This window comes from Cataglyphis hispanica, chromosome 1, assembly GCF_021464435.1.
Source record: "Cataglyphis hispanica isolate Lineage 1 chromosome 1, ULB_Chis1_1.0, whole genome shotgun sequence".
NCBI lineage: Eukaryota > Metazoa > Arthropoda > Insecta > Hymenoptera > Formicidae > Cataglyphis > Cataglyphis hispanica.
Window position 1 is genome coordinate 4,800,856 of NC_065954.1, and position 25,532 is coordinate 4,826,387.

The window sequence follows — 25,532 nt, forward strand, 5'->3', positions numbered from 1 at the left end:
GTTTCAATATTCAGGGTTATCTGACAATTTTTTTTACGGAACAGAGCAAAAGTTTATAAGAATATAATTATTTTATACATTTTTATTAACACATTTGCAACTTTTTTCCAACAATAATTTAGACTCATGTTGAAATACGTACATTAAATTGAGATGTTTTATTCTTTAATTGGCAGACAATAATTGTGCACAAAATTATCTTTAGTGAATCTAAATGTTTGGCATGCGACAAATCGTGAGATCAAATTTCACTTTATCGTTCCGGTAGAAATCTCGAATCGATTCGATCGACCAATAACCGATACATTGCACGTAGTCTACCGTGCTTACTGCCTCTCGACACGCCATCATATCATTGCGTGCTTTAGAGATCTTGTACACACATACACATGCAGACACAAACACATACATACATACATATATATATATATATATATATATATATATATATATATATATTCGCCAATACCTAATCTAAACGGATAATTGTTTTTGTACTCTCTGTATCAGGCAATTATCGGCTGATGGAGAAATATATGTAATCAATTATTTTACATTGCTTCACAATGTACCTATATTATATGTTCAATTATATTGTACGTTTCTGAATATAACATATTTCATATTTTCATATAAAAAATTCTTGATAAATATTAAAATCTAATAATTTAAAATATAGCGTTATGTTGTCCGAAGCAAATGCATAGTGATCGTATTTCCAGCATGGAGCTTTAAAGTCTAAAAGCTAAAGCAATACGACGCAGAAAATGAAGATCGTAAACATGAATATCTTAAATATTTAATGCGTTTCGCGCAGCTTCCGCCAAAGGTGGCGACGAAGCAATATTTCGTCGCACAATAACATCGTATTTACGTAAGCAAATTCCTAGACTCTCATCGAGAGAGCTTTCGAAGAAGAATTTGCATTCATTTGGAAGTAGCTTATATACCAGTTGCTGGAAGGGGCCCGTTCCTTTTTCATGCAAATTCGAAGGACTCTGTCATCCCGGAGGGGATTTCGAACTCTGCGTTACAAAGTAGCAGTTAACTTCCCTTTTGCATGCCCGTGCAACTTTCCGCCGCAACTTCAGAAATGTTAAAAATATGGACAGCACCGGTGCGCGTGTGCGCGCTCTCTTCCGTACTTTTCACAAGATTTATCAACTACCGTCAGCGGAATTAACGCGTCACTCGCGTAGTTCATGCGCCGATGTATTTAATGCAAAAATATGTATTCTTGTGGCATTCACGTCATTATAATTCAAATTGAGATTTGCACACGGAACAATACAATTAAAAATTCTCTAAAATTTTCTCTGGACGTATAATGTTATCTAAAGATACGCCAAAGTTGATCTCGCATTCTCGCTACGATCCTTTAATCGTGCCTCTGTATGCGTCTAATGGATCTTCATATACTTCCTGAAATTTATGGATACCGGACCCACTAATCAATGCCAGTAAAAGTACGACGGAATTGGAATGCCGGAGAGCCGAAGCGCAATCGAGTACGGCGGAATTCGCGCTCTCCAGGTAGTGGGTACGGCTATCCGCGAATCACAATGAAACCGGCAATGACGTATGACATCGTTTCCGGGCAGTCGTGGCCGAACGGAGAATGAAAAGCACGCGGCGGCGATATCTGAAACGTGTTTCGCATGTACGCGAGAATAACGATCCGGCCTCAGCTCAAACCCACGACCGGTGCCTCGATAATTGGATGCGCGTAATTGGCCGAAATAGAGGGAAAATGGTATCCGCCAGCTATCCGTATCCATTCTTGCGTTTGGGCATCTATAACGTAACGACATGGACGGCTTGCTAGATAGAAGTAACGATCGATCGATATATTTAATTGATATAATAAAAGTATTACAAATATCAGTCACATTTAAATATTCGATATCATTAATTAAAACATCAATATGGCCGATTAATTTTAAATGAATTAACTTTATTGATATTCATTAATCTTTGCCGCACACATGGATCTTCCTGATTCGAGCTGTTTTCGTCAAAAAAAAAAAATTGTCGAACACGATTGTCGTATATAAATCACAGACTTTTAACAATCATGTATTTCCGTGTATAAGGGAATTCAGACTACCAAACTTCGCGGATTATGCTAACGAGCTTCTATTCCGATGTCCATGGCATTTTAACGAGCCCCACATTATGTAAGTTTCCCAAGAAAGTTTGGACTTGGTTTAGAATTGGAAACGTTTTGCTCGAAATGTCACACTTACCGCTGTTCCCGTTTCGTCGCGCCATTAAGAAACATTATTCTGGCGCTGTGTTGCTGCCATCGACTGGTCCGTGTTATATCGTTATATCTGTAAGCCTCGAAACTTTTTCGCCGCTTAAACAAGTCGATTCGGACTCGGGTATCATAAAGATTCTTGTCGCCCCGCATATAACACGCCACATTGCCATTCAGATCGATGAGAAGCTCGGAGACATTGGAACGTAACGGCAGTGCTCCACAATTGACCGATCGACAAACATAGCCAGAATTGGAATCCAAAATCTCATATGAGGACACGCGTTATTCGATGTACGATAAGATTGTACAAAGATTGTACACGAGACCTCTTAACATTATCAATTTTCTCGTCATTGAGCTATCTTCTTTTAAATTTTTTCTATTTTCGTCTAGTAATTCCCTTGTATTTATTCAGCTTCGCAATAAAGTTCTGTAGATATTCTATTGTTCCTTAATTATAAATGGAGAAATTATTTTATCGAGGTACACCGAAGAAGAGAATCTTGATATTTAGCGCTTACCGATTTTTGATTATAGATCTAGCACTTTGTTTTACCCATCGCGAGCGTAATGAACGAAGTTACATAAGCTGCTAGCGTGAAAGGTTTTCCGCCTCACCGCGAGTAAACCGGCGTTTGCTGTGCACTTTTCAAAGTAAACTTTTCGTGGCGTCAACAGCTGTCGAGAAGTCCCAGTGCGAAGTAATGAATTTCGCGAAGACAGCTCGACTTCGGCTCTTAAAGCGAGCGAGGGTCGGCAATAAATCTCGCAGGGTTGCCCGGCATGCATCTAACAAATCTCGGCGGCGCACGGCAAGATTTTCCCTGCCGGCAATTCGAAAAAGTGGAGTCTCGAAAAAAGCTTTCTCTTTCTCTCTCTCCTCTCGCGCATTCCCGAGACCGCATTCGATAAACTCGGATCGTACGAACGCAATACCTTTTTCTCGTTTTACTGCACGACCGCACGAAATTCAGCTTTTTCAAATTTTTAGTGGACACGTTACTGTTAGAAAATAATTCTCCGGCGTTAGAAAGCTATGTGTCGTCGGTATTGCGTCGACAATGAATTCTTTTGACGCAACAATTTCGATCTCACATAGTTGGCGCATTTTTCGAGAGTTTTGGGAGATTCTTGCCGCATTGTTAGAGACCGTGTATGCGTTGAGTATGCTTTATAAATTTGATTAATAAATGAAAATTGTGCGCTTATAAATATAGCCGAGTTATATATCATGAAAGTTAAATTAATGTGTTGTAACAATGATAATTGGCTTTAACGTATCTTTTTAAACTTAAAATCGGAAATATGTGACCTGGATTTATCGCTTTTTGAGTAATAGCGTCAATCTTCAAATGAAACTCCAAGGCAAATAAACGGTGCATTATTGAGCAATTGTTGAAATAAACGGGAAAAATAATGAGTCTTTAAAACATCATATTATATGTTATTGACGTCAAGTATAGCAATAAAAATTATAATAATAACGTAATATAAAAAAAGAGAAATATTATATTATTTACTCGAGAAACAATTTTAACAAGTTTAAAATCAATTTCTGTATCTCACCCGTATAATATGCAAAGTTTAACGTGCGTCCTAGTTCAATTTGCGAGCGTATCATCGGCATATGTATGTGTGCGTACGCGCACACTATAGTAATTTCTATTTGGCTTAAGAAAGGATTAATTTTTTTCGGTCACCAGCTGCACCATCTGTACGAGTTTCGCTATTTTTCAAGAAAAAAGATTTTCAGACGCCGCACACACATATATCGTACACGCTTTTTTGCAGTTTATGATGAAGAAACATTTTCGCGCAGTTAGTATCGCGTTCTCATTAAAAAAACACTCCACTCAATATCAGTCACGTATTTTTTTTTTTGCGTGTATATTCTATACATAATTTACATACTTAAGATTTACTTAAGACTTTTGATTTGGCATTTATAATTTATATTTAAAATTTTAACTTTATAAATATTTTTAATATTTTATTCACTATTCTATCCTGTCAAAACCAAATTGAATATTGCTGTGTGTATGTGTGTGTGTGTTAACAATATTAATATTATTTTATTTTATACTCTATTATTAATCCTATAAGTAAGAATTTTTATTATTTTTATTTTTTACACACATATAATCTATAATATAAAAGAATATACATACATAAAAGAGGATTATATATATGATCTAGTTTTGTTTTTGCATTTCGAAGAGAGCCTGTAAATCCCCGGTTTTGTTCTTATCAACTATTGTTTCAATTGCAATTTAAAGACCGTATTTTAACACATGCTGATGTAACCGCAATTCAGTCGGTGACAGCCAGGAACTAACGGGTATTTGGCCGCCGACAAAATGGCCGGCGCAGTGATTATATCGAGGGTTGAAAGACATAATCGCAGCAGGGGCGATTACGGGAATACGTTGTCCAGCATGGGAACGAGCGATCTTTGTGGTCCCAAGTAAATCGTCCAAGTAAATGTCGTAAGCGTTGGCTCAATCAGGATTTCAACGATATTGTCATTCTCTCATTGGATCCCTCTATTTATTATGTTCTTCTCGTTCACAGTTCCTCTCTTTGCCTTCCTTTTCTGACGTCGATTTTACCTCTAATTAACCGAGAATCACTTACATTATTGTTCGCGTATAAGCGTTTCGGATAGTCTGTCTCCAACTGTTACAATAATTATAATACAAATAATTGTCACGATTCGTAACTATACAATAATATTTCCCTCTCTTTCCCTTTTTTGTCATTTCATAGGCACATTCAATGGCATGTAGGTTTATATTTCAATCGAGTTCACCAAAAAGATTATGAGACTTTTAATTCGCGTTCGATAAGGTATAAAACATGATTGAAATACTTTTATCGAGAAAACATAAACACATACACTTTTCGCATACCTCTGTTCTCAATGAACATATCCACTTTCTCTCTTTTTCCTCTCTGTAATGTAAAATTGTACATGTAATATCATTTGATTGAAAGCACAATAGAGGCTGTGAATCGTAATTTATCAATATTGCATGTTGCATTAATAAATCTACGTACTCGGATTATTTTGTATACAAATATCGATAAACAAATATTTCAATATATTATTTATAATTAATCGTAACGTATTGATGATGCAGAGAGATGTTAATTTAATTGATGTTAATTTAATACGACTATACTTTTGATTGATTACCAATACGTGCGTAGCGTAGAAAATTAATGGAAAGCGTTGCGTGCGGCAGTAAAATCTTTTTCTTGCGTGTAAAAATTATAACGATTATAATGTTACATATGTATTACATATATGCATATCCACATACAACACAGATATCCATACATATCTCGACGATAAAGTATAACTGCATCGCGTGTAAATAATCGCGGACACTGCGAGAGATAAACATCGTATCTCTTCTTACTGCCCGCTGTATTGCTTACACAGTTATAACTTGCGCATAAATGCTTCGACGGTTTTGTAATTTGTGGGCCGACGGTTGGGTTTAAGAGAGTTATGTGTCTGCGCCGTTGTTGCTCCAGCAAATACAGCGTCGCGGTGAGTGCGGGAATTGCTGCGTAAAGGATTTAATCCTATTTCGCGTCGAGTAATATTAAGCTGGGCATGGCTGTCTTCGCTACTCGCGCGCTCGATTCGCTTTATTAAGATGCGCTTTATCACGAGATACTTAACGCTTCGCCTCTCTTTGCGCACCTGACGCGACGCGAGCTCGCGCTGCGAAATAAAGAAAGCGACAAGGTGACGTGCAATGTATTTGTTGGGTGACAAGAATATAATTAAAGCACATTCACAAGATTTTCAGAATCATTTTATTATGTCTCTTACTTAATAGCTGATTATGGTTGTGAGCAACTAATTCTTAATCAGCTGATTTTGACATTTATCTACATACGTTTTAATATTTCGTAAATAAAATTCTTATCGGTGATATTAGAGTTTTCAATCAAAACGGACGCAGGTGATTCCAAGAATGCTCTAACGTGAGGAATATATCTTGTTATACGAGCGTAGAGGGTGCGATATGTTGAGCGCATTAGCGGAACCGCTTGCCGTTCTCTCGTTAACCATGCCCATACTGCTCTTTATTAACGCACGCTTTACACCGTCGGCATTTACGAAGGTTGTCCCTTCGCCTTAATTCGAAATATTACGTAATCCCGTTGAGAAATGGCGAGGTAGAAATTATTTATACGCGACAGCGCCATCCCGACGTGCTCGAGGAATAATGCGTCCGGGACGTTTTTAGGTACTTGCACAGAGCGCATCGGCCCCGCGAATTGATATATTACACTGGTTCGTTTTACCATTCTCCGGGTTTTATCTACGGTAGCGCGTCGCAAAACATTTCCCGGCATTAATACAGTACTCGAAGGAATAGTCGTCTCCAATCTCGCGGCGAGAGCCAGTGCATTGCATTAACGTCATGATTTCTTCGCTAGAATTGAAAGACATTATAACGTTTCTTTACGCTACATCTGTTCTATCCACCAATTCAATTAATAGTTTATATTCGTCTCGCGAAAATCATTTTATCTTATTTAAAACGGCAAATCTATTTTCTTCAAGCATCTCTTCAGCATCAATTGTGCAAACTATAATATATAAAGTTTGTGTACAATCTTTCATCTCTTAGACGCTTTATGCGCCAGAATCAACTGATCCCTGCGCGAATATTTTCGGACGTAAATAACGATCATTCCGCACCGTATGCGGGGCGGTACGTGATTAAAGTCACTCACGATCTCGTATGAAGAGGAGCGCATTTTGGTCGTTTATCTCGACGTGTCGTTTAAAGCGTGAAACCGGCTTAGGCACCGCGGTGCTTTACGACGGAAGATAAAGGGGTACGTTGCGCGTACGTGTTTTGCGTCGGTGCGGGACGTCGAGTAATCATGTAGCGCTGTCACTCTCGTCACTGTTCCTCCAACTACACATTTCCCTACCTCTGTCGCGCTTTTCATCCTATGCATCCATTTTCCGGCGTTAGCGGCGTTTGCTACCGCGCGAGTGTGATGTCCCTCCTTCTCTCTCGCTCCGCGCCTCGTCGAAAGATGATGATGCTTTTATGTCCGATGTCGGACCATCCTCAGAACCTGCACAAAGGCCATAATCAGTGACCGTGTTACACGCGGTAATGGTGGAAAGGAAGAAGAAAGTTACCGCCACTTTCAGGCTCGTTTTCGCAAAAACGATGTCCGATCATTATCCCGTGGTCCAAAGGCTTGCAATACGATATCGCGGATGAGCTTCAGCTGTTACGTGAGTAGAATGCTATGAGAATTTTTTGCCTTTGCGTTCCCTCGTGCATTCTCTATCTTATTAAAGATACGTTTATACACTTATGTTTTTCTTTCCTAAACACGAGTACGCGAGTTCTTGTATTATATATCTTGCGATGTGTAAATCCGTTTTACGCGCTACGTAGATTGTATAAAGAATAAATAATAATTCTCTTAAACACATAGAAACACGATGTTTAAAACTGATTTAATTTCCGCGACCTCGATGCTTATAATAATCATCATATTTTTATTGTCGCAAATAAATGTAGTAATTATTCTTATACGTTTTTAGCACTGTTTTTCAATCCTTTTGAATGATAAGCGATTTGTGCGAATAATTAAAATATTCATGGACCATCGGCTTTTTCATGATCCCAGCAATTCGGATTGTAAAATATTGTACGAAAATTATGCAAAGCTAAAATACTGATTTAAAAACATTTTGCTCATTTTATACTCCGTGCTTTATATTAATCAATAATCAATTACCAATATGGTGGAAAGTTTGCGATTTCACAATAACGGGGTAGGTTCGATCATTTTACGATCATGTATGCATGATCGCAGTACTTGCATCATGAATAATATCATTCTCTCGTTTGCATGCAACGAATGAGATTTCATAAATTATATCAACGTACTTTTTTCTCTCTATACACGGCACCGGTACATGACGCAACGCATTCGCGTTTATATGCATCATCGTGGCAACACACATGTGTCTAGTGAAGGTACTAAAACCCATGCCCATTAAAATGGACGTGCCGGCTAAAAGGGTTCCCCGGCAGCTGGCTGCTCCTTCCTTCCTTCCTTCCTCCTCTGCTTCTCCCGGTCTGCTAAAAGACGAATGCAGCATCTCTCTTGAAAAATGCATTCGTATCTTTGCGCACACTCGCGCGCACGTATGCCCACATTGCATTCTGCTGTTTTCGCGTAGGATCTTATTGGATTCGTTCGTGTATGTACGTGTACACTTTTCTCTGCGAAAGAATATATGTGCGATGTATCTGCCGCGGATATTTCAGATGCATTTTTAACCATGCAAACGGGTGTATCAGACGCAAGTGTTACTCGCAAAAACAATTTTTTGAGAAACAATTTAAAGCAATGTTGCGTTAATCATTAATTATAATGTTTTATTAGAGTCATAATAAAATGTAAATAAAATATTTTTTAACGAGATGCGCGTGATATGCATTTACCGTAAAATACAAGCGGACGTGAACGTGCATTATAATTCTTTGAATATAAACAGTGGAATATGAATTACAATTTGGGGATATATCAGAGAATTTTTAAGGCATGCAAATATCTTTACTCGTATGTTTCTCTCATTTAACATTATATTTAGAGTATATAATGATTGAATTAATTATGCATTAATATACATTAATGCATTAGAATTAATCGCAACACTTGCGATATATATGTGCATACACGTGTATGTATAAGCAATATGCAGTATATATTGAATAAATTATATAGGCTTATATTATGATTTAAATTATCGTAGACATAGTTTTAATCTTTAGATATATTTGTATAATATATTATCTGTTAGTAAAATAAGACACATTGATGTTTTTGCAAAAGAAATTATTAACTATAAATATATAAAAATTTTTACAATAAATATATATTAATTTTAATAAATATATTAATTAAATAGAATAGAATATCGTCGCAATTATTAACAAATACGTCTCGAAATGCTCGTTCATTACGCATTTAACATTGCAAACATGACTTTTGGATAAAATGAGATACTGTAAATAGGATCGTGGAATGTATATCCTGTTTATAATCAATATCAGCTGTTACCGCTTATATAATAAACACGTATAAAAGAATTTAATTTTCGCTCCATTTCGCGATCAGCGTGATGATCGCCAAATTGCGATATCCGCGACCCTGTGTCAAACGGCACGCTGGCTGTTCTAATTACAGGATTAAATTCGCCGTGAATTTCCGTCTCGCGAAAATTCACGCCGCGTTCATGATTTTTGATTACGTGCCGGTGTCGCGCGATAACGCTTGCAAAACGAGCGAACGCGACGCTGCGCAGGTGAAATCGTTCGAAAGAATTTATTTCACCTGCACGAGTGCACATCCGCGGCTCGTTCCGCATTTATCCTGGCTATTGTAACAGCGCGATAATCGCGTGCCCTATAATAACAATTGTATCGCTCCCTCCCTCCCTCCCTCCCTCCCTCCCTTCTCCCTATCCGCCGTGTGAAACGACATTTCGGTTATTCGTTGAATTTGCAGCATCACCACCTGCACCGATCCGCTATCTCATCGATTGTCCCGACATAACTCTGCGCGTGGAAGGTGCAAATGTGTCGAAAAAAATACGGTTATGAGGCCGTATATACGAGCCGATCGAAAAATTGCGCGAATTTTTTTCCTACTCACGTCGCCGTATCCATTCCGCGTTTTTATCAAGCTCGACTGGCGCGCGTGCGCGTCGTTTTATTTTATAACCGAAAATTCCACGCGCGCTATGCACTATCTCTCGAAATACAATTATGAGATGCTTCGGCGCGTACCGATGTTTAGTCCGATATTGATTCGACGCTAGTGCCCAATCAATTCGTAATTTTACGCGCATTTTTTATATATATACTACGCTCTCTGCGTATCTTTGAACGAGAATATTTTCGGATTTTTGCGCGAGTGAAAAACGATAATGAAAAATATTTCGCGACATTCTTCTTTGAGCGAGACGCGAAAATATCTCGTCGAGAATCGGTCGAATTATTTCCGAAACAGCTTCCTTCGGTCGCGTCTGACACGTTGGAGCAAAAAAAGAAAAAAAAAATGCCCTGAGTCGAAGCTGTCGACAACGGAGTCGGGCGCGTTTTTGCGGCGACACTCGACACGAGTTTCGTGTGTTTTCATCCGTAGTGTCGGTTTGCCGAGGAATGAGGATGGAGTACCGGGAGGAGTAAGACGCGAATTGGTTTTGCCGACTCATTTTTCACGCCAACGTACACCGGAAAATAGACTGTCGCCACGTGGCTCGCGCATAATGCTACACGTTCGCTATTTTGGCAAGTCACCCGTTTCAATCAAGCCCAGACGTGAAAAGTACGCTGCGGGTGGTCGTCACTATATAGTCCTTCTGGTTGCGAGAATGAAGGCGAATAGCCGCGGTTAACGCGAAACGGGATATTGTCACTCTTTACATGAAGAAGGTGAGGAAAATGCGAATGGAGGGAAGAAGGATGCGAAAAAATCTGCGATCTCGGCAAACCGTACATCTGTCATTCTCGTGAATGTTCGTTGTCGGGAGCTGAAAAAAAGCAAGGGGATTTCGGTTCTTGTCCCATCGGGAATAGCAGTCCGTCCGGAACAAATGGAAGCGAAGCAGCTTTAGATTTCTATTGTATGCAAAGTATTTAACTGCTATAAGAAGCGTTTTCTTTGCCAATTTTACGCTGTATTTCTATTTATTCACAATAATCATTATGCATTTTCCGTCATATCTCGGGAAATCTAGTGGAGAGTGAACGTTATTCTCTCGTTTATCAATATTGTGGCGCCACAACGCCATTCTGCGTTTTAATCAAGTTGAAATGAATTTCAAAAGCTTCCTTCATATTTACGTTGAAAATATATTAAATACATTAAAAGCTCCCTTTTATATTCACGCGCGTGGAAAATATACGAGATAAATGTGTACCGGGCAAAATAGTTTCGCGAGACAAATGCAGATGTGCATGTGTATGTGTGTCTAAAAACATTTAAATAATGTTTATGGAGAAACACAAGGGAGAGGGGATGGACATTACATTTTTATTATGCTCATTCTGGGCAGGCGAGTACGATTTATGTTCGATTTATCTCCGAGCTGGGAAGAGCCATCCCGACGGGTATAATTAGCCATCTACCGTCGTCGGAGCGTTGATCATCTTCGGGCGGCCGCCAAGAGGAATTTTTCTAAAGGATATAGCGACCAAGGAAATAATGCGACTCCGAGGAATCGTATACCTTGGTGGGAATTGTTTCCGCGGCTCGTAGCGAGGCGCTCCGCCTCCATCGCGATTCTTGGCAAGCATTGTTGATGAGAATGAACGATGAAATGGCTCGCTGCGGTCTGGCGGTCTCTGGCCATAGTATGGAGTGGTGCGGTTGATGAATTGGCGCTGCGCAGACCCTGTGCCCCGTGTCTTCCCTTCACCACCCACCTACGATCTCCCTCCCTGCCCCCCCATACTCCTTCAACTCTTCTTGCTTCTCTCTCACTGTCTCTGTCTCTGTCTCGCTTTCTTTTTTTCAACCCTTTCAGAGACCATCGCTATTATATCTATTCTTCTTCACCATTATAACTCTTCCGGGAATGTCCGCAGCTTCTCCCTCGCCGAGCCACTCTTGTCCTCCTCTTAGCCGCCCTCTTTTATAATTGTTTTCCGCGATATCTCTCGATTCTTTTTATCTATCGGCGCTTTTGCACGATCGCTAAAGTGGCGAAGCTTTTCCGCTCGCTTGAAGCCGCGCTGGATAATGCGACAAACGAGCACGGATATCGCGTGAGGATAAACACAGAGAGAGGGATGAAACGGGTGTTCGCTGAGCTTAATTCTTTATGGTGCTAATGCGTCAGAATACACAAAGACGCGCGAGTAAATCCGCGAATGAAATCTTTAAACGATTTACGCGACACGACACGGCGCATACGGCCGACGAATTAAAGAAAAGAGAATAAAAAATTATATTTTTTTTTTGTATTAAACGCAGCTTACGTTAAACAGTACAAAGTATTAAAAAAATTATTTCATTTACTTGTTACATCTCTCGAACTCAGTTTTATATACAATACGTTTTAATATTTTATATCACTGAAATAAATCACTACATCTTAATTGTCTTTGATTAATTTTTTTATAATCTCTTGATTTAAATTTATTTTTATTTCGTTTTTATCTTTTAGAAAACGAAATTTTAATCAATTTCTGGCATTATGAAATATGCGTCTTTGTAAATAATACTGACCCGAATAAAATTTAGCTGTACTCTCGTATCCGTGTATAGACGGATATGCATATGCGAGTTTGCATCATTCGTAGATTATTCGCTTCCTCGCTCGAGCATCCGTTGCGTGAAACACGAAGAAATATCTCGAAAATAAATTTATTCGTGCACAAATCAACAGTGAAACATGCTACAGCGATGAAATATACTAATAACAAAATCCAAAATATGTTATTTGTTTAATATTAAAAATAATTATTTTTTAATTGCGATATTTTTTCTATCTTTCTTTTTCTCTCTACATGGCTTAATATTAAATATAATATTAACGAGTATAATATATGTATACGCGAGTGTTTTATATATATTAATGTATAAAATATCTCATCAATTTTACTTTAAAAAAAGTTTACATTGTATATTTATTATATACAATAATTTAACAAAAATAAAACATTTAGATATTTCGTTGGAAGATTTCGTTTAAAGATGGGAAGATCTTAAAAAAAAAAAATGTGGCTTTGAAGAACCACTCACATAATTTTTTACAAATAAATTTCACGAAGAAGAAAACGCGACACGTAATCCAATCTTGTTTCTTAATTTGTCCGGTTAAGCCTTCTGGGAATACGTTGTCTCAAGTAAAAGAACCATTGAAAAATAAGAGGGCGAGATTTTGTTAATATTATATCACTTCTGGACAAGCTAAAATACTGACACAATTCCAATGCTGACATTTTAATACATCAAAGTTTAATTTACTGTTTACCAATTTTTCTCTTACTCGTGAATATTTTATAGCATTACATTTTTAATCCTTAAACAAGAATATACGCAAGAGAGAGAATACATTAGATGAAAAAAATAAAGTATATTTATTTTTTTTTTAATTTAAAAATATTGTATTAGAAAATAGTTTTTGTGTTAATTATATACTATATAAAGTAATCTTTTAGGTTTACGTGATCTCTTTATTATTTTTCTTTTTTTTTTTTCATTTTTGTATCGTACAGAGTTATTTGTTATCTTCGGTTTCAGCGCTGAAATTTTTTCTTATCGGAGAAAGTGAAGATGAATAAATAATCGTTTATTATCGGAAAATTTTGATGATAGATATGATAACGTTTTTGACTGCCGTGACTTTCGCTTCGCGTAGTATAGTTTGACACATGTTTTACCTCGCTCGACACGTATACACGCGCAACCACGTTCATTACACCACGTCAAACTTGGCGCGATGACACGTTGCGATAAGTTTTGACAAATATTCACGCGCCCCCTCGGCGCACACTGTATGTACACGTGGCCATAGCCGTGATCCAAATTCCACGTCAAACCAACATCACAAGTCATTAACGCTTTGGTGAAGGTGTTCACTAATTAAAACGTTCCCTCGCGAGATATTAATTTTACGCAGCAGCTAAGCGTGAGTATTATTTGTTAAAGCTTTTGTTAAAAACATTGAACGCATCCATCTCCTAACACATGAATACATCTCAAAAGATTTAACTAATGTACAATGACGGGAAAGTTAGCAATAGTTTTTTATATATAATTTTTTAGTCCTTTTTAATTATAAGAACTATCTTACGTTATAAATGTAAAGGTTTGTATACGAAACGGCACAAGTTTTATTATATTTTTTATTTTTAATCGGAAAACTTTCGGGAAACTTTCAATTAATTATTATGCGTGTGAATTTTGCCAACTGTGTACAATAATGATTATATATATATATATGTATGATATCAAAGAAATGCAATCATTATTGCAATTGTTCATGGTTTTAAATATCCTGTTAAAAAAAGCTACATGCATCTCGGTGTAACAGGCGTTATTGACGCTTGATAGGTTGATGGCTTAAGAGGAAAATCGTGTCTGTACGTGTTGGTGACACCAAGAGCAAGCCTTTGATTTTTGTGCCGGTTCATGAATGCACACAGGCTACGCCCTTGGCGCTCTTTGCAATCTTCCCTTTTTTCTCGGCCTTTTTTTCTCTTGGTGAATTAACCCGTATATGCAATCACGTTAACGTATCGAATTTAGCCTTTGGCGATATCGACATTCACGGTATCCGCATTTTTATGCAGTAATAGCCATGCTGCAACGACCCGACACTGTGCTCGATACAGAGGTTAAACTTAACGAATTGATCTTCAATAAACTTTGGACAATCGAGCGAGATGATACTTTGATTATAACTAGTTGCAAGGCCCATCTGAGAGCGGAACATGCCGTGTCATATAACGAAACACAAACAAAAAAAATAATAAAAGTTGTTTCTTTACCCAATGAAAAAATAAACTCAAGGCCCGAGATAGTGTCCCCGAGCATGTTTTACAAATAACTCAACTTTTAGAAATAATTTTACTGTTGTTTCTACAAGTATATAAAATTGCTTTCATATATTTAAAGCGTGCAGCAAGATATAATATTTATCAACCGATATACATGATTATAATATTCTCGTCCTTAGATAACCTTACGTTGACCGCGATTTTAAAAGATTTACAATTCAAGGATTTTATCTTACGATGTAAAAATATCAGACACGAGAAAATCGCGTGGATTTTCTCCGGAGATCAGTTTACCGGGCCTAGCCAGTCTTCTCTTCTGGCGTTTACCATAAAGACAGCGAGGAGTCCGCGCGCTTTTTTCTTCGGCAATGGCTATCCATTTGTCAGAGATGCGTTTTACGGACTATTCGTCTGTCTGGTGCTGGCGATTTATCAGACCCGGGCCTCGACGTTTACAAGACTGGGAACACAGATTCTGCGAAAATCTATGAGAGAGGAGAGGCTTATTCCGAAATCCTAAAGATCCTTTACCTAGTCAGACAATGTAATATTTTTTTTTCGATTACGAACCGTTTGCTAAAAACCAGCCGAATCACGTAGTCGGTGTATCATCGTTCGGAAATGATACTTCCATAAACAAACATATAGGGGAATAGTCAGCGGAGATGTAGTCAATACTTAATGCCCAAGAGTTTGCAGCGCCTCTGAGCGCGTGCTGAATCATTTATCAAACTCCGCACATTTCTTCTCTGATTCGACGTATGATGGAAGACGCGGAAAAGGCCCTTCTCATCGCTTAACGATTCTACAGCTCGAGTGGGGCTCGAGCAATTCACTTAATTGAAACTCACCTTTTTTATAATGAAGATTAATGACTGTCATAATACGACCGATTGATCGATGGGACTAACAATTCAATGTTCGATTTGAAAGTTTAGGTATGTGTCTAATCATCGCGACACATTTTTTTTTAACTTGACAAGATAATATTAATATTAAATATTTTATACGATATTAAATATTTTATACGATAAATATTTTTGTTAAATATCATGGCGATATATATATATATATATATATATATATGTGTGTGTGTGTGTGTGTATTGTGGATATACATGTATACATGCATACACATAAATAAATACATATATATGTATCCCATATATGTGTATGTATATACATATAGATGTGTGTATGTATTGCGCTCCTATCCATTAGGTGTTTGTGAAGTTTAATCGAGCCGTCGTCGAAGTCACGTAGCTCGCCGACGCTGCAGAACTGATCGTTTATTGCGATTCCCGGCACCCGGGGCGGTTATACGAGCGCGTTAAGTCATCGTCTTCAATTAAGGGTAATCGGTAAATTGCTCGCCGCGCTTCCCATCCACAACGGTAACGGCCAGACGAGATAGAGAGAGGAAGAAAGCATCACGACTTTCTTTAAAGATACGGCACGAATCCTACTTCTGCTCTCGCTCCGATATTTGCATGCATTAAACTTATCTCGACATCTATGACGCCGGGTGCGATGGTTCAGACCAGAATGCGTTTGAGAAAAAGAAGAAGAGAATAGAATTTGCTACGTGAAATTTTTCTTGTTGGTTCAGAGCGATTTAAGTTTTTTCCTATCGATGTTGGAAGATGCGAAAACAAACTATAAATTTCTTTTGCGAATTTGATTTGACAGTTGAAAGATATAATTTATTATTACACAATTTTAGTTACAGTAAACAATTTTTGGAGATTTCTACTTTTCTATTAATTATAATTGTTTTGCATGTGGCAAATTATTTTTTAATACATATATATATATATATAATTTTATCTTTCTCTTGTTTGTAATTTTATGCAAACGTTTGAAAACGGTTTCTTTCCGGCAATTTTATCCTTTGTACATCTAACATCTCTGAGCACTTTACGGTTATGAAACATATTCTGCCGTAGAAGAGAATTGTTTCAAAGCGTGCCGCAAAGCGGTTGTTAATATTATGGTGTATGACATAGAATAGTCTTTACAAATTCTTACTTATTATATTTCGCAAATTTATAGGTAGATAAAATTATTACATATTCTAATATTCATTATAAACTTTTTCTATCAATGTTATTTATCTTATTGGTAAAGTATATACTTTTTGTCATCCTTTCCGACTGTTTTACCAATGTATGTACTTGGTACTGTACAATTGTGGATACACGAATGCGCGTCTTTCAACTTCACAAAAGGCAATGCTATTCCGTCCCTTTGATGTTCCAGAAATAAATCGAAACACACTTGTGCATTCTTCCTTATTCACTCGATTCTCATTCTTACCATCGAAAGTATTTGATCTCTCTTATCTGCATTCTTTACTTCTCACCTATTCTCTTGCTGTAAAATTACAATCACAGACGTACTCTCGGAATACTGCTTATTCAAATATATATAGATATAAAAATATCGCCCAAATCTATATTGTTTTGTGCAAAAATAACGTGTAATATGTCATCTCAAAGTGTCATATTAATTCTTTCAATAATAGATATGAATATGCATTATATAATTAGTTGGATAGTACAAGAAAAAAAATTACGATCATAAATGTTGTCCTGGCAGGAGTGCATCTTTTTGCAGCGGTAGAGACGAGCGATTAAGTCTTGACAGTAAAGAAAGGAAAACTCGTTGCTGCTGCGTAAAAGGAAAATCTGGTTTATTAATATGATGAATGGTGAAATTTCTATGGGGGGGCGGGGACGGCGATATGGCCCCCGGTATTATTCCATGTAGCGCGCCAAGGCCCTACGTCTCTGACGATTATAAATCGTCGCTCTCTCCGTTCCCATTCGACTATTCTCTACAGCGGTTCTTGCGCTTCTTCTTTCGCGCGGGGGGAAGATGAAACCAGATTCTCGTACTACTTGGTCTTGCTTCTAAAACGTGCAAAGATTTATCGCAAGTTTTTTCCTCTTGTAGCGATTCGTTCGCGCTGTATCACTTCGCGTCGCAGTTATCAAACACGTGATTTTAACATGATTTTCGAAACTTTTGCATTCACGCGCGAGAAAAATCGTTCAAACATTTTTAGGTCAACATTCGATTGAAGTGACTCAAACGACAAATGGGCGCGCCGCGAAGTTTGGAATTGATTTTGGACGGTGGTGTCGCGATTCGTAGAGGCACGCCCGACGAAGTTTCTCTTTGTTAACGAATAAAATCGCTCGGATAATAAATCATGGCTATCGAGGATTTTTCCGACGACCAAGGATAAACCCGATGTCGTTTCTTTTTTTTCTTTTTTTTTTTTTTTTACGTAGCCACCACTTTGAACGACGCTTGCTTATTCACAGACGGCAGTTCATAATCCCCGCATAGCGGCTTTCTGGCTCCATTAGAACCGTTCAATCATAGATATGATCAATCGTACGTCAGCTTTTCCTACGCGGGAGGAAAACCGCCGCCGCCGCATCAGGCTTTGCCCCGCCGTTGCAACACAGATACGAAAAGACGGAAATATCGGATAAGATGAAAGTTCCTCCCGGCCAGCGGCAAAAAAAAAAGACACACGGAAGACGGAGTGGTAAGTGGCGCTTCGCTAACGCAATAAGATTACTGAGCTCTTACCTTCGTTGCACGGCAAACAATGAGAGTTATTTCATTGGATCACTTGATTGATTATTATTGACCAATATAGTCGCTCTGTATCTCGTTCAACGGACTAATACTATGATTTTGTGTTATCTGCGACGAAAATCAAATTGAAATTCAGACAATCAAAAAAAAAAAATGATTGACAGTTTTGTCGGGCTTTATCCTCTCGTGAAACTGTCACATAAAAATAATTTATAATTCGTCGAAATGAAGAATATTGCTTGATATTAAAATTAATCTGATATTTTATGAAAGTTTTTTTTTTTCAAGCATTTTCTCGATTTCATAATTGACGCTATATTAGTAATGTAATTTTGATAATCAAATCTTCTCAATATCTTAAATATAATTAAACGTTTCCAATAGCTTAAATATATTTAATATTTGACGCGCGATTTATCTTGATCAAAAATGATTAATAGATTCACGCATTATTCTGTAATGCAATTTTAAATTATTAGACAATAGAATGCTTCTTCGAGCAAGAATAGAATGCACAATGTAAAATGCTGTTGCTATATCTACAGCATATTTTGAATATGCCATATGCTATTATATCATTTTCATTATAGATTTGTCATTTCGAAATTTATACAAATATCATTAATTATTCTGGACAGTTTAAATATAAAATGGAAGGTATGGAGAATATGAGTGACATATATTGTCTTGATCGACAATGGGCATTAGCACGATTAACATGTTATGAGCATTTTAGAGATCAATATAACTGTTAGTGAGTAAAATAGCAATAAAAAGCAATGATAATTAATGGCTAAAATTTACGAATTATGAATTGGATTAAGCGCAACTTTGAAAAATATATTTGAGCATCTCATTAACCGTTTGTCTACGTAAGTTTTAAATGTCTTTGCATAATTTTATTTTAATCGTGTGTCGTTTGTAAAAGGTCATTACTTAAGTAGAACAGTGGCTCTATTAATATCGGTTTAGACAGTGTAATAGATGTAAATTGTAGACGTAATTTCTAGAGTAATTTAGTTACCAGTTCTAAAATATTTACTTATTCAAAGAGTAAAAGTTTCCACGTGCTGTCCAACGACACTTGAAATATTAGTTCGTAAATCATTGCGGTGCGGTAAACTTGTCGTGCCTAAAACGCGGAACTCCTGATTCGTGCAAAGTAAGTTTTCTTCTAGTGGGTTGTTTACGCCGTTCTATCAACTAGATTTCTATTTGTTGAGTCAAATGGACAGTAATATCTTCGCTCTCTCTCAATCCCGAAAACTGACAATTTTCTCGCGAACAACGGATTAAGGGAGTAAATCGCGTTGTAACCAGCATCAGGATCGGAGAGGGTAACGTACTATCGGCCTGTTTTATTAAGCTAGATTAGTAACTGTGAAGCTCTTACTAAGTCCGGCCTTAAGTGAAAGATGAGCAGAATGACTAGGGAATGATTGATCGTGTCACGCCTACCCTCGTCGCTGACCTTCTTCTGAATCTTCTTCTTTTTCTTATCCCCCCTTGCACAGGCTCAAGAAATATCCTTTGACAGTGAATAAATCCACGCTTAAAAACTTTCTCAATCTTCTCACTTTGCTCCCTTGGACGAGCCTAAGACTTAAGAAGAATCGTGTCCGTGTCAGAGTCGCTTATGGTTATCGTGATAATATACTAAAAGCAAGTGGCTCAACGAAAAGTTTGAGATTTGAATCGGAAAGCTTGATTTTCTTTTAGATGGATCGCAATTTTATATACATTTCCGTTTAAGTACCATTTTTTTTTTTTAAATACGTGTATTTTTTTTCGTGAATATTAAAGACAAAATTAATCAAGCAAAAAATAAGTGAAATATTCAAGAGAGAAATCAGTTGAAATATTTTCGTCGCGAAATCGATGTAAGACTGTCGTGGTCTTATAATTCTCACAGCAAAATGAAATTCGTGATTAAAATTTGATTTGACCCTTAGACTATGTCGTTGATAACTATATAGAGAGTAATTTGCAAATTGAATTGGCAATAAAACAACGAAGATTTTATCAGTTAACAAGCTTTAATAAAATACATAATATTAAAAATCCGAGACAAGAGAAATCCGAGTAATCAACTTTAGAATCTAGAGCAAGATGGCTTCTATTGTAAAATGTTTGTGATCCATTTTCCTTAATGTTATTGCCGAAAAAAAACGAAATAGAATAATATAATATATTGCACATTTACCACAATGCCATTTATTATATATTTACTATTGTGCCGTAAGAAAGATGTCGGCGAAAGGAAGCAAACTGTTAATAATTAATGGCTCGATGCTTTCTGGAAAGATGACAATATCACTGTTTCCTCGTCTGCGGTTCCGTTTATATACGCCGTTCTTTCCACAATCGAAAGCACAGTAGGAGGAGAAAGAACTTTCCTCCGTTGAAGAGACAAATTGCTTGTTCCTGGAAATGCTATCGTATAATTTTCCATACCCTTAACTTTCGCCTCCCTTAACGACGCGCGTAGATACGGATCGGAAAATTTGCAATGAACCGTGTGACTTTGTCGACGGAATCAATGTGACGTTCCTCCAGCCCTACCAACGTCGCGTGATTTCTCGCTTTCTCGTCCCGCAATCACTGTAGAGGAGAAAAGAGAGAAATTTTCTGCATGTGCTTGCACGGAAGCACGAGTTTTGAACGGCGATTTGCTCTACTCGCCGATTTCCGATTTAGGCCTTCTTCTGAATCGATCGCGTGATAGTAAACGGATTTAGAAGTCCTAAATAGAGAATAATATTTAGAAATTCTTCTCTTTAGAAGCATTGAAATCATAGAGACAAAATGAATCGTGTTATTGTTAGACAAAGTCAAACTTCTTATTTTATTTTTCTATTTTTACAAAATTATATATATTTAAATATTATATATTTTTAAATAATTTTAGTAATTGAAATTAAAGTAGTTGAAGCTCAATTGTTGTGTGATTAGGATTTTAACAAATGTTTTAGATCATTTATCGATAAAGCATATTGCTTTTCTGATATTTTTATACAACATTCTTAATTTTGACAATTGCTGTGGTTAGTAATGCATCCACCGGCTTTGCTAATAAAACTTGAGATATTTTCGAGTCGCTCGAAAAATTGTTGCGATTGTATATCGACCGGGATTCGGACACTTAGATCTCAATCGTGACCATGTGAAACAATATCGAGAGAATTTGATATCATTCCTGTGGGAATATCGCCGGAATTGAGTCGTAACGATAACATATCAGACTTTCTCAAACATGGCGAGATTGTCGACACGTTTGACATCGGAAGTCTATCTGTTCGTTCAATCTACGGATGGAAGACGATCGTGATCCGTCTGTCGGGGCTTAGGATCGATTTACGGACGTGACCTAGTTCATATCGCGTTACCTTTGGCGAATGAGCATGTCTCGATTCTCCGTACAAGCAAGTGCGAATGCAGCGAAATTCGAGTAACGCATCCGTCCGGAGTAACAGAAATTACATTAGAAGAAATTCTTGTCAATTAAACGAAGACTTTACGAAATTATGATAAACTCGAGACAAATAATGACCGCCAAAAAGAAAAAAATACATCCGAAAAATTAGAGCAGGTGTGCAGAATGAAAGAATGAAATGCATAAAACAGTACTCCTTAATCTGCACTGTTGATTACATTGAGTCACATGCATTTCTCAAGAAAAATTTGTTGACGCAAACAAAGCACTTTTCCTCGGCTTGCCATCTTGCTTGAGGTCGCAACCATTCTGCTTAAGAAAAATAAAAAATAATACTGCCGCAATTCCTTCTCGTGAAATAAACTGGCTGTAAACACAAATTTTTCAAATTGTTTCTTACGTGAGCAACATGTGTTAAGCACAATCAAAATTTGTTAAAAATCACAAAAAAAAATAGTAATACAAAAATGGGTGTAAAGTTGAAGCATCTTTTGATGAAAAATATAAAATATATAGTACGTTTAATGTTTTAATATTTTGATATAATTTCTCTAAATATTATTTTCGCAACACGCTATGAATATAGAAGAATTTATCTCATGCTAATGCGAGTTCGCGATAAAGAGAGTCGATGATCAATGACGCTTTAGTATCATTATTGTCCTTTTGAAGGCTATAATAACAAATAACTATTATGTATGAGAGACAATCAGGATTCAAATATAATTATTATATTACTATAGCTTTATGTAGCTATGTGAAATTGCAGGGAACTGTTTTTTTTTTTTGCTAACAATGTAGCGTGTGTAGCGCGGGAAGTGATATTTACCGCTGCTTTGTAAAGGTGGATTTAATGCATGTATGCGTATACGCTGAATAATGTAACGGTGGTAAGTTATATGGCATTTAGAGAGACAATTTACAAAGGGAGCGTTATCAGCCGAGGTGAAAATATAAAAACTCTATTCAAGCCCTCACATACGATATACCGCGATATTGTAAAGCTAACAAATCCGCGTTTGAACGCCAATTATATTTATATGCGGCGGATGCATTAAATTTTCTACGTTAAAATTATGATGCGCTATAATAAATTGTCTGAACATTTCATAGATAGAATTTTAAATCTGAGAGAGAGAGAGATGCATTCTCAGAAATTGACTTTAATTTACAAAATCTATAGAATAATGATGATATCCATATAAAATAATTGCTCGAAATTATTGAATATGTTTATTACAATATATATTCTCTTTTATTTATAATCTTTTTTACATAAAATGTAGGCATAAAAGTAAGATGAATAACAAGAAAGATAACAACGAATTAGGTATAGCTACTATAATAAAAAAAAAACATGAAAAAGGATTTATGGAGACGAGAAGAGTTAGAAAAAAAAGTAAGAATCTTCGAAGAAACTAGGGTGTTCCGATAAATTGGAGGCTGGAGAAATGAAAATTCTGGGCAGCTTTCTGAAACGCGGTCAAGCGTCCGTGAGAAAAGAAATTATCGCGGAAAGTTTTAATCGCTAATTACGTCTTTGTTGGACTATATGTGCGCTGCGGTCGTCAAGTCAGGTATACGTCTTTACTTATGTGAAAAGCAACGAGCGAATTCCTGTATTTCGTGCCGCAGTGGCGAAAGTGTAGAGGTGACCGGACGGATGTCGGGTCGGGCGATGCGAAAACTTCCCAGACACGTAGGAACGATGTATTCGTCGTTTTAGTCGTGCTGCACGGCGTAATGACGGCGTCGTGAAGGTTTACTACGTGCAAACTCGCTGTAACGAGTTGGGGTATTAGAAAAAAAGTTCGCTATTGCGGTGCACCTCCGACAGTGCAGCGGCCGGCTTTTGCGACGTCGAATCATGCGGCGAGTTTTCGTCAGCTTAAAAGCTCCAGCTGACATGCTGGACGAAATGTTGGACGAGAAAAAGACAATGACTTGCAGTGATATATGTATATGTGGACTATATATTCTTGAGAAGATGTGAAAAAAACTTACTCTACATTTCATTTTCAATAATGCATTGCGTCGTCGTCTGAAAATTGACTTTTCAAAGATTCATTAAATTAGGTATAACGAGATATACGTTACGTTAAATAAAGACATCCATTAATGACACATTAAAAAAAAATTTCTTTCTCACGGATATCATACTTTTCACTTTTTTGCAGACTTGAAAATGAGAATTCTCGTATTAAAGTTAAATGCTTGAATTATTATTTCAACCAGAATGCCTTTAAAAATTGATAATGCTTATTTCGTCTTTTATATTATTTTATTGATTATTATGATATTCATTATTAGTAATAATCGATCATGATGTTAATTGAAATTTATAGAGATAATATATTAAATATCACGTAATGATTTATAAACAGTTTGTGGTATTCTCAGCATTTTCGTAGAGCGCTCCGTTTCAAATATAAAGTATTGTACTTGAGACGAGAGTTCTCCTCTGGTACTCGCATAATGAGGGTGGCCTTGTTTCGTCTCTCCACTCTGAAGCGTTTTGATAAGGGCAACATCTAGATGTTCGACTGGAAAGATCCTTACAGCAAAAGGAGGAAGATGCTTCCATGTAAGCTCATGAAAACAATATGTGTCTTTATATCTTTTGTCGATGGTTAATTAAAAGGAAATCTTACATATGCACATGCAGACATTATTTAAGATACTTTAATGTGAATGTGAATTTTGCAGACATTAATTTTTTGGTCATATTATTTGTTAAAAGAAATCTAATCCGGAAGACTTTTATTGATATATCACAATGCATTTTTCATTCACGATTTTTAGTCAAAAAACAATTGTTGATATTTATTCTGTGATCTTTAGAGCCATAAAATAACTTTCACAGAAAAATGCTACATTTAATATAAATATAAGGACTTTTATTTAAAGCTATATTATGTGTTTTATATTCTTAGAATCGGTCGATTGTTTTAATTCGATCATTTTTCGCATTTTTTAATTTCATTTCGATTAACGTTTCAAGTTTATGAATGCTGAAATATCGTGGAACAAAAATGCATACCCCACAAATAGCCCAGAAAGCAAGAGATTTCTTCCAGCAAAGTACAAAAGATTGTATTGAAGGCACTTTCGGGAGGGTCGATGAAATGTATCGAAGTTTTTGCCATTGCTAGAAGAAACTCGATACCGGTGCACCACCATTGCCATTTTATAGGTTCAAACGAGAAATGGCGTTCTCTCAACCATGGTCTCTCAAGTTTGACCATTAACCGTATTGTTTCCATCCTCCAAGTTGTTTTGGCCTTTAAAATGGAATAGACTTCTCTCGCCAAACAAGGTTAGCATTTATTTGAGTGATTTACTTCGATTATTTCAGAATATAACGTCATTCTTGTGATATTTTTCTTTTGAGAATAATATATATAATTACATAAAGAACAAATTATTATATATTTTTTCTTTTCTTCTGAATTTTTCCTTTGTTAAAGTTCGCTATACATAGAGGAAAATAATGTGTCTTTCGAGCGATGTAAGTGACAAGTGTATTTCAAAGTAAAACGAAAAGAGTAGGAAAAATCGTTATCTTTTCTTGTTACCGTTCATCATCTCATGAGAAATAATATGAGCGAAGACGATATGTTGCTATTTCGATTTGATAGTTTGCACAATTTGCG

General features: G+C 36.7%; 1 protein-coding gene across 6 annotated transcripts in view; it reads left to right on the top strand.

Annotated features, from left to right (window-relative positions):
- The window catches only part of LOC126849949 (protein O-mannosyl-transferase TMTC1-like), a 211,732-nt gene that overhangs the window by 103,366 nt on the left and 82,834 nt on the right, over window positions 1–25,532 (top strand). Inside the window, exon 2 of one of the 6 annotated variants that reach the window (XM_050592429.1) lies at window positions 18,164–18,393. The exons of the other annotated variants lie outside the window; for them this stretch is intronic. The gene's annotated coding sequence lies outside the window, so the exon portion shown is untranslated. The remainder of the gene's footprint in view (window positions 1–18,163; window positions 18,394–25,532) is intronic. 6 annotated transcript variants of the gene reach the window in all.